This window comes from Triticum urartu, chromosome 2A (assembly GCF_056163025.1).
Source record: "Triticum urartu cultivar PI428250 chromosome 2A, HENAU_Tu73, whole genome shotgun sequence".
Taxonomy (NCBI): Eukaryota; Viridiplantae; Streptophyta; class Magnoliopsida; order Poales; family Poaceae; genus Triticum; species Triticum urartu.
Window position 1 is genome coordinate 167,971,502 of NC_141874.1, and position 2,148 is coordinate 167,973,649.

General features: G+C 52.4%; 1 long non-coding RNA gene across 1 annotated transcript; it reads left to right on the plus strand.

The window, feature by feature from the left end:
- The first annotated feature begins 219 nt into the window (after positions 1 to 219).
- Positions 220 to 1,671, plus strand: LOC125541328 (uncharacterized). Its single transcript, XR_015615047.1, has 2 exons — positions 220 to 1,009; positions 1,095 to 1,671. It is a non-coding gene; the product is annotated as an uncharacterized LOC125541328 (long non-coding RNA).
- Positions 1,672 to 2,148: the final 477 nt, after the last annotated feature.

The window sequence follows — 2,148 nt, forward strand, 5'->3', positions numbered from 1 at the left end:
AATTGCATAGATCTTTTGATCTATTTAAACCGAGGGAATTCACATGGTGATTCTCTTTATAACATATCCTCCCAATATTAGGGGGCTATATTAAATATTCCTTTAATTTGGAATTCACCATAACACACTTGCAAATTATCCCAATGCCTTTGTTATCTTAATTCTTGGTCTCCAACCTTGCTATATATTCTTTCATCATATTCCGGAGCTCCGCCAAAAATCCAAACATTTTTGAACCTTCCTTTTACCGAATCCTAGTTCAAACCCATTTGAAATAAATTCAAATGAGTTTGAATTTACATCTTTCAATCATGACCTTTTCTATTTTCTTGGAACAAGCATATTCTTGTGAGTCCGGGAAAATAATCCCATGCCCAAACTCTTTAACCTTTTCTTCACTTCTTTTTCTTTCTTTGCATTAATTTTTTTCGCTATAGAAAATAAGGGAGAGACAGCCGACCAGGCCTCTGGCCTTTTCCTTCACCACCAAATTGGCCTAAGGCCCAGCCGCCAGCCTCCCTAGGCGCAGCCCTTCCTCTCTACTGGGCCAGCCTCCAAGGCCCAGCCGACCCCCACAACCTCTAACCCTAGCTCGACCGATCCTCTCGATCGCTCCTTCCTCTCCCCTGCTCGATCCCTCCTCCAGCGCCGCCACCTCATTCCCCATCTCCCTATCTCCCTCTCGATCTCTCGCGCCTCCCTCCGCAGCGCTAGGCCCCGACCGCGCCTCCTCCAGCCACCTTCCATGGCGCCGTCACCCCGCATCTGCCGTCCTCCGCGCCGAGCAGGAAGACCGCACCACTCGTCCCCTTCGTTCAGGTCGGAGCTCGCCAGAGCCCCAGCACCGGTCGCCTTGCCTCCTCGAGCACCCGCGCTCGCCGCACGTAAGACCACCACCAGCGACGCTCGCTCTTCGGTCCGCCGTCCCGCGCTGTCCCCGCCGCCATCATCCATGCGCGCTTCGTCGGAGTCCGGCCGCCGGACCAGCTCATCGGAGCTCTCAACGCCGGTGACCTCCAGGACCTCTTTCCTCGCGCCTCTTCTTCCTTCTCTTTCTCTCGTCTACCTCTCATCTCTCTTGTTCTCTGTAACAGGAGACCACCTCATGGCCGCTGAACCCCTGCCTCGCCTTGGTTCTCACCGGAGACGCCGTCCAGCGACCGGATCAACACCTCCCTCCGTGCCCTGCATCCCGGAGCCAACCGCCTCAATCCCTCGTCCGCGACTGCGCCAAGTCCAGCGAGGGGTCGCCGTGCCCATTGACCGCAACGACCTCCCCTGCTCCATTTGGTGGACCATGAGGCGTGCCCCTCGCAGCGTGCCTCCAGCAAGGCCCAACCCCGTTGACCGCTGCACGCGCAGATCCAGTGCACCCACCACGGCCTCCCCTCCTTGCGTGGGCTGCGCCCTTTTTCATGGCCAAGACCGGGATCCCGTGAATGTCAAGTTCCTCCACGACGCCCGAACGACTACATGACGACTCTGGACATGGGATTGCAAAATGCCAAGTACATGGATACGCCAAGTTCCTTTCTGAAACGTGTACGAATACGTCCGGCGATGCGACAAGTACCTCTACGGATGATCCAGAACATCTACGAAAATATGTACCACTATCTTCGTCGTGTACCACTACTTCCCTCGATGACTCGTGAACGACTACTTCCTCTACGAATCGATCCGCTTTGAAGGAATAACCGCCGAGAACGACCGCCCGTGGACGAATGCATGAGTTGTATGAGATGCATGTTTGGATATTGTATCCGTCCGTGAACGTTAGTTGTTCCTCCTCGTTGCCACGCCGTCGACCCGTGGGAACCCAGCATCCGAGATCACCCCACCATCCTTGCATGACACACTCACACCTACTTCCTTTTGCACCGGTATCTTCGTGAGCTACCAGATCATCGGAATAATGCCTTGGCATCATTTTCGTTATCGCCGCCGTGTCACCCCTTTCATTTCGTCATGGCGACCAAATGTTTCATATCATGTTCATGTCAACTTTTAACAAATTTTGTTTAATACTTGCATATGTCATCCGCATCATGATAATAACATTTAAAATGTTTAAAATTGTTGTTTGCATTAAATTGCTAAATGCATATCAGGATTTACCAGAATTGTTGTTTGTTGTTCCGGCATCAT